Below are 7,682 nucleotides of genomic sequence, written 5' to 3'. Positions count from 1 at the left end.
CCCCTCCCCGGCCTCTCTCTCTGCAGCCAGAGCAGCTGTTAGGAAGCTCTGCCAGGGGAGGAGTGCGTGGGAGACAGGGCGCTGTGGACAGGGCCGCAGGGCTGAGGTTGCTTGTACTTTCATCATATGAAGCAGGAACAGTTTCACTAGCAGAGCATGTATTATTCTGCACAATATAAAATCACAACCACAAGCAGATGTATCCACGGAAAGCTGTCAGATTACCCTGGTCAGCTGTTTCCAAGGTTTCCCATTCATCTCATTTTTTACTATTTATTCACCCTGCATTCTACCAGCACCCAGTTGCAGGCAAGTGAACACAGACAAAAATCTGTGGAAACTTTAAGAATTCCATCCATTAATTTTTTTTTTCTGAATTGAGAAAAGATCACTAGTACTTTATTTTTGAGGCAGAATATCTCAGGCTGGCTCAGAAATGATTAGGAACTAGTTAGGGACTGGGGGCTCTGGCTGAAACCTTTCATCCCAACACTCTGAGAGGCCAAGGTGGGAAGATCGCTTGAGGCGAGGAGTTCAAGACCAGCCTGGACAACATAGTGAGACCTCTCCCGTTACAAAAAATTAAAACTTTAGCAGGGCATGGTGGCATGTGCCTATAGTCCCAGCTGCTCTGGAGGCTGAGGCAAGAGGGTGACTTGAGCCCAGGAGATGGAGGGTGCAGTGAGCGTCAGTGATTACACCACTGCACTCTAGCCTAGAGGTGCAGAGAAACCCTATCTCAAAACAAAAATAACTAGTTAGGCTCTGGGGCTGGGGGAAGCTGGTGTGAGGTTCGTGAGCTTTCCCAGGCGTCCTGGAAAGGGCCCAGACTCGCAGACTGCAGCCCTGGGCTGCCCCTTGACCTCCCAGCCTCTCCTTCCCCTCTGAAAGAACGCCTTCTTCATCCCTGTCCTCAGCCTAGGTCATAATGAAGGTGCTGTAGGATAATCTTTTTCCTTTTTGAAATTTCCTTTAAGACCACAGAGCATAAATTGCTTTCTTCACATCTGCGATTTGCTCAGACATAATCCAGCGTGTCTGTCGGGGAGGAGCGAGGGTGAGGAGCAGGATGTGGAGACAAAAAGATGGGCCAGAGGTAAGTAACTAGGAAGCTGGGGAACTGGGTGCATGGGGTTTGTAAGTCCATTCTCCTTATTCTTGTGTTTGAATTTTTCCTGAATCAGTTAAATATTCACATCCTGCAATTGTACGTGCCCAAACAACACATCCAGGCCTCTCCCCCGACAAGATCCAAGCAATCCACATTGACACAGGGCCACCGTAGCGCTCCGTTCAGAATTTGTATTTCCCTGTGTTCTACACTCCAGGCTACAAACAATAAAAGCTAGTGACATGTGGACCACCTGCCAGCTTCAGTTCTGAGCACTGCACAGGTTTGGTGGCAGTTCACCTTCATAGCAGTCCTACGAGGCGGGTACTGTTACCCCGTTTTACAGGAGAGGCACAAAGTGGATGCAGGACCTTCGCAGCATCACACAGCATGTTCGTGGTGAGACTGGAATTCACACCCGACTCTGTCTCCAGAGTGTGTGTTCTTCAGCCCACTGCTGTGGTCACCTCCCAGGGGAGGACAGTCTGCTGGGGACAGCTAAGCCCAGTGAAGTGCAGTGGGGCACGAGGGCAGGCAGTGCTCGTCACACAACTTCAACAGGTGGATTTTGCCAGAAAAGGGGATGAAGGGAGGTCCAAAAGACAGATGAGCAAGACCAGGGAGGTAAGAAAGTACAAGGAGGGCGCTCGGGACAGCAAGTGGACAGAGGACGTGCGTTACTGCCTGGCTTCAGAGAGACGAGGCGTGGCCATGGCCACAGGTGCTGCATGAAAGCAGGTCCCCAGTGCCCTAGGAAGGAGGCCAGCTTGGGAGACACGATCTCACAGCCCCACGGGTCCTGACCCTTCCCCAGCTACCAACAAGGTAACGCCTCCCCAGGGGCTGATATAAAAAAGCGAAGGAAAGGAAATACACCTGGTCACACCCATTCTGGAGTTGCCAGCCTGGGACCTGAGGGAGGGCTCCCCAGGCCGCGTGCAGAGACGCTACATGAGGGGACACTGCTTCCCTAAGGGGAGGAGAATGTTCTTACTGATTCATGGAGAGACACATCGGGCTCTGTCACCCGGGCTGGAGTGCGGTCATAGCTCACTGCAGCCTCGACCTCCTGGGCTCAAGTGATCCTCCGGCCTAAGCCTCCTGCGTAGCTGGGGTAACAGGTGTGCGCCACCACACCCGGCTAATTTTTTAACTCTTGTAGAGATGAGGTCTCACTATGTCGCCTAGACTGGTCTTGACTCCTGAGCTCTGGCGATCCTCCTGCCCCAGCCTCCCTAAGTGCTAGGATATAGGTGTGAACAAAATGCCAGCTGACATGTGACGTTGTTTATTACTGCATCCAGGCAGGTGGGCCCTTTTGAAAGGGCATCACTGAATCTTCATTTACTCAACATGAGGTATGGATTTTGCCTCCCTTCACCCACTTCTCCGGCAGAGAAACTAGAAATCAAAGATTAGGTTGCCCTGGGTTACACAGCGAGTTCACTGGACCTGGGTTCAAAGTGGGTCCATCGCTTCCAAACCTTTCTCTGGACCCAGACTCCCTGACAGCCTCAGAGGGGTTGAGGCATCAGGGCCACATGGTGGCTGGGGGTTTCAGAGGAAAGAGGAAAATAACATGCATGGCTTGGTCACCGTTGGGGTGGATGTGTCACATCAGGATTTCAGGCTCCGTTTGGCTCTGGGCACCGTTTATTTCCTGGGAATGAGGCAACAAAGCCCTATGAATGGTCTCTCCTTCAGGCCCTTGATGGGACAGGAATGAGGTCTGCAGGCTCGGTAATGCCATGCCAGCCCACCTTGTCCACAGGGACCATTCCTTTCCCGCGTCGTCTGGGGAAGAAGCCATCCTCTGCCATAGGCAATGGCTTACACGGTGGCCTGGGACATCTGCAGCCTTCGGCTGGGTCCCGCCGTGAAGCACTCTTCTTCCCAACTCTCCCTGCTGCTTCCAGCGTGCGACATTCATCTTTCCCTTCCCGAGTTAACGCTTAGTTCTGTCTTGACCACTTTGGCACCTTCCCATCTCCTCAGTCTCAGCATCCACAGCACTTGGTCGCCTCAGCCTTGTTCATACGAGTGAAGAACTTGAGCCACGCTCCTTTGAAGAGGGAGAGTCAGATGTGGGCAAAAAAAAAAGAGCATGAAATGTCTGAAAAACTTCCATAACAAAAAGCCATCTCTGGCATCTGAAAGAATTCACACTCGAAAGATGGTTCCTGCTTAGTTCATCTTGGGCTTACACTTTTTTATTACTATGATTTTATTCTTCAGGGTTGTGGGAATCTGCATCTTGACTTGGACCTGCCCTGTGTGCAGGATGTAAAGGGCTGATGTGCCTGGACTCCTGCCTCTGCATTTGTGCAGCACTCCCGTGCCGGGAACACACCCAGGAAAGAGGACTTCCGCGCGACGGTGCCCCAGCCACCACCGCGCCTCCCGCAGAAGCCAGGGCTGGGCCTTGAGGTCAGCGGTAAACCCCAGGACACAGGCAGCGACCCTAGACAAGCAGGGCAGGTCCAGGTGATGGGAGACGTGCCACATTTCTCCATCCTGAAGTTCTTGGCTTTTCTCCTAAGTACTGATGTCAGGATGACCCAGCAGCTTTGAGGAGCCATCTGGCCCTTTAGGCAAGAAGCCAGTTGGCCTTTCTCATCCCACTGTCACGCCTGGGCACTCCCATGGGGCCAGCTGCAGGGGATGGGGGGAGGCTGGCTCCAAGGGGACTGACCTGTCTCAGGGGAGGCTGCCTCCAGCCTCACCGCTCCTCCCTGAGCACAACCTTTATGGGGCCTACAGGGCAGTGGGGACAGGACGCTTGTCCTGCGGAATGGCAAAGAACCAGCTCTCCATTTCAGGGCAAAGTGGGGCCCGGATTGTGGGAACCTTGGCCTTGCACATGAAGGCAGGTGGGCAAGGGGACTAGGGGACCGCGTGAGGCCCGACGTGCACACAGCAGGGCCCAGCACCCATGGCTTCATTCCGTCGGCCTTGGCCAGCTGGCTCCTGCTTGGGAACTTGCTGGGCGGTGTCTGCGGGAAGTCGGTGGCATCATCCTCAGAGGCTGTGAGGAAACCCTCCTATCATTTGTCCTAAAGCCTAGACTCTTGAGAACAGGACCGTCACCCTTATAGAGGTCATGCCGCTCTGACCAGACCCTATTCCAAGGGCCATTTCCTGCGTCTAAAATCCTCCATGGGTGTAGAAACCAGCTAGAGACAGGAGCACTGAGGCCTGCAATGGGAGCTCTCCTGGAGACGTGAGGGTGTTGCTGGCCTCTTCACGCTACCAAGACCCCCTCCAGCCCTCACAGAGGCCTCTGGGCCTGCCTTCCTGAAAGGCCACTCCGGGCAGGGCTGTGGTGCCCACCCCACCCCAAGAAGTCAGATGCCAACCATCAGATCGTTTCTGCTTGAGGAGGGAAAAAAAGCCCAGATGCCAATCCACCAGCCTCATCATCTGGGGCCACATCATCCACCTGCAGGGATGGTCTCTTTTTTCTTTTTTATTTTTTTGAGACGGAGTCTCATTTTGTCACCCAGGCTGGAGTGCAGTGACACAATCTCAGCTCACTGCAACCTCCGCCTTCCGGGTTCAAGCAATTCTTCTGCCTCAGCCTCCCAAGTAGATGGGATTACAGGTGCCCACCACCACGCCCGGCTAATTTTTTGTATTCTTAGTAGAGACGGGGTTCCACCATGTTGGTCAGGCTGATGTCGAGCTCCTGACCTCAGGTGATCCACATGCTTCGGCCTCCCAAAGCTCTGGGATGACAGGCCTGAGCAACCACGCCCAGCCAGGATGGTCTCTTGAATGAGAGCTTTGTCTCCCTGCCTGTTAGTCACTGTGACAAAGGGGACCCAACATTGGGAGACTGGAGCCCAACATTGGATTCTTTGTCAGGATGTCATGTCATGGGGTTCAGGCTGCAGCATGCAAGCCGTCCCTAGCTCCAATATCTCTGAACCCTCCTACACGGACTAAACGTCACAAAAGGCCCTTGAAGAGTCCCCAGGCAGCCTCCACAGAGATAGCATTTTGATCTCCATTGCCTCCCACCCAAAACAGGTGGCCTGCTTTCCTTCTCCTGTCTTTCCTTCTCCTCATTGACTGCAAGCCCCTTGAGGGCAGGGCATGTGTCTGTTCTTGCTTTTGGGTCCCCTGCACACCCAGTCAAGCGTGCCTGTACACATGCTGACCTTGCCAAGGGAGCAGCACTGATTTGAGGACTTGCAGGGCTCCCAGGGCTTCGTATTCCAGGACCTTCTTTTCCGCAGCTGGCACAGTTCCAGCCCATGTCATTGGAAATGTGTCGGGCCTTGAAATATTAGCATGGACATCCATTATGACTCCAGCTTCCCCTGTGGGCGGGACAGGTCAGAGCAAGCCTACGCTGTGGCTACCTGAGGTCAAGGGGAATCCCATTTTCTGCCTCTGTGGAATTCCTTGTTTCCAGGCCAGGGTCCAGGACAGCAGGGTCTGCTGCAGCCTTAGCTGCCTTGGTGCTGGGCCTGACTTCATCTCCAGTGCAAGCAGCCAGGAGGGAAGCAGCTGGGGCTTGACCCCAGAGCCTCAGGATCCTGTGTGAGGATCCGACCACAGCCTCCTCTCCTCTCCTCACTCCCCTACACTGAAATTTCCACACAGGTCCTCTGGTGCTCTTCCAACTTGTGTTTCCTCCCAGGGGCACACAAGAGGCCTGATGAGTCTCCTTCTTTACTTCCAGGGAAACAGTACTGACTTTGGTGAGGAGGCAAACGCTCCGAATCTACTGCAGGTGTTAGTTCTGCAGAGGAGTCTTTCTGCTTAAGGGCTCATCTGATGTTCTGGAAATTTGCCAGGTACTGAAATACAGCCAGTCTTCCCGAAGATTCCTCCTCTCCTCTGAGTGCATGTGTGTGTGCGCGCACGTGTGTGTGCGTGTGTACAGCCACACAACCCGACTCTGTGTTAACACACACACAGGCCCTGGCCGAATGTGAGGGTCTCCATGTTACGAAGGAAATGAGTCAACAACTTCAACATTTTTGTTTCCCTCTGAGGCTTGCAAAGAAGGTGTTAAGAGCACAAGATTTAAATCATAAACTTTATTAAAAGCCAAACAGCCCAATGCACGATTCTTGCCAGCTTGGACAGAGTCTTCGGGGTAATGCTACGCTGAGCTAATCCAGAAGGAATCGAGTGGAGGAAGACGGCAGGGTGGGGGTGAGCCCACGCGTCCAGCCAGGACAGGCAGAGTGAGGCACAGCCCCGACACAGCCACCCACCCGGTGGCCAGAGCAGGGTGGCGCAGGAGCCTGGCAAGACCTCTAAACTGTTCTTGCTTCTACTCTCCTCATAGTGTTTCCTTAGCAAATGGAACCTCCTTCATGCCTAAAGAGCCCAGAGCAAGGCAGGGGAGGGAGGGCCAACTCCTGCAAGACTGAGAACTGGCCAGAATGCCCACTTGCTAGACTCGCAGAGAGTGAAGTCCCAGTGGGTCCTCCCCGACAAAGAGCACCCGTTCCTTACCCCCCAACCCAGAGACACCCTTTCTCCTCCAAACATAAGATGCTGCTCCAGCAGGGGCAGGGACGGTGTCAGCCTCCCACAAGACACACACGGGATAGTCCTGCTTGTAAGGGCACCACACCCAGGGCAGGAATCAGAATGAAGACACGACTCCGCAGTGAGCACGGGCCTCCAGACGGGACCCGGCGTGGCAGACCAGCTAGAGAAGCTTTCACAGTGCAAAGAGCCGGCTCCACCTCCACCCAGACTGGGCTCCACGACTCCCCACAAGTGCCCTGCCACCTCAGGCACCTCCCCCCACACCCACTCAGCGTCACCCCCTCCCCCGGCGGTTCAACTCCGGAATGCTTGAATTGATGACATTTCTGCACCGTGAGGGGCTCTTGAGATTCTGCATCACTGAACTTGCATCTCATCCGCACAATCTGACAGAAGCTTGCAAGGACAGGACCTTGTGGCACCTGGGACAGGGACCACCCCATCCTACATGTGACAAAGCTCCGTGGAGCTGGCATCTCTGATTTCCTTGGCCTGAGGGAGGCAGTGAAGATGAAGGAAGGAGGGAGGGTGCCTTGGTGGTGGGCACAGCTCTGTGCTGGTCGTTCTCTGGCCACCTAGACTTCAGTGGCCAAATGGCGTCAGGAGACCCACTGGTCTTTCCTGTTGTAACAAAAGTATTGGTACTAGCATTAGGTGTTAAAAATTATCAGCACAGCTTGGGACTGGCCACAGAATTCTTCTAAATCTCCCCAGGATACCCTCATGAGAGCATGGATGCTTTGCCCAGAATCTTTGCAACCTAGGAAGGTCTGTGGCATGCAGTGGGCCCTGACAGACTTCACCTAAAGACTTCAGGTTCATTCCCCACCCGCGTGTGTATGTAGGTGTCTCTGTGGACAGTGATTCAATAGTCTTGACTGGATATCAGGGTCTGCAGAACAGGGCGTCTGTTCAGCGAACGGCCTCTTCCTGAGTTCCTCTTCCTTCCTCTCCCTTAACAGCAAGAGACGCGCGGCAGCTCACGCAGGCTGGAGAGGCTGCACTTGCATTTGGCAGCGGGCAGAATCCACCCCGCCTCGCCTCGCCTCACCCGCGCCCG

At 54.2% G+C, this 7,682-nt stretch overlaps 1 long non-coding RNA gene across 1 annotated transcript; it reads left to right on the top strand.

The window, feature by feature from the left end:
- The first annotated feature begins 986 nt into the window (after positions 1-986).
- Positions 987-7,606, top strand: LOC108522371 (uncharacterized). Its single transcript, XR_001883441.1, has 3 exons — positions 987-1,096; positions 3,347-3,538; positions 5,799-7,606. It is a non-coding gene; the product is annotated as an uncharacterized LOC108522371 (long non-coding RNA).
- Positions 7,607-7,682: the final 76 nt, after the last annotated feature.

This window comes from Rhinopithecus bieti, unplaced genomic scaffold, assembly GCF_001698545.2.
Source record: "Rhinopithecus bieti isolate Rb0 unplaced genomic scaffold, ASM169854v2 scaffold_2654, whole genome shotgun sequence".
Classification (NCBI taxonomy): Eukaryota; Metazoa; Chordata; class Mammalia; order Primates; family Cercopithecidae; genus Rhinopithecus; species Rhinopithecus bieti.
Note: the sequence above shows the minus strand (reverse complement) of the source record. Positions and strands in the feature narration are given on the sequence as shown.